The sequence below is a fragment of the Sapajus apella genome, unplaced genomic scaffold (assembly GCF_009761245.1).
Source record: "Sapajus apella isolate SASKATOON/1434 unplaced genomic scaffold, GSC_monkey_1.0 scaffold466, whole genome shotgun sequence".
Classification (NCBI taxonomy): Eukaryota; Metazoa; Chordata; class Mammalia; order Primates; family Cebidae; genus Sapajus; species Sapajus apella.
This window is the reverse complement of record NW_022437402.1, coordinates 50,103-50,309: the sequence shown is the minus strand read 5'-3', so window position 1 is coordinate 50,309 and position 207 is coordinate 50,103.

The following is a 207-nucleotide window of genomic DNA, read 5'->3' as shown; positions in this document are numbered from 1 at the left end:
TGAGGTTGAGAAAAATTTTTTTTAATCTTCATTTCTCTAGTTGTGACATATTTTCATTCTTATTTATATTTTCACCCTTTTAAACTATAGGCTTAGGCTGAACATGGTGGCTCACACCTGTAATCCCAGCACTTTGGTAGGCCAAAGTGGGTGGATCACCTGAGGTCAGGAGTTGGAGACCAGCCTGGCCAAAATGTTGAACCCGCA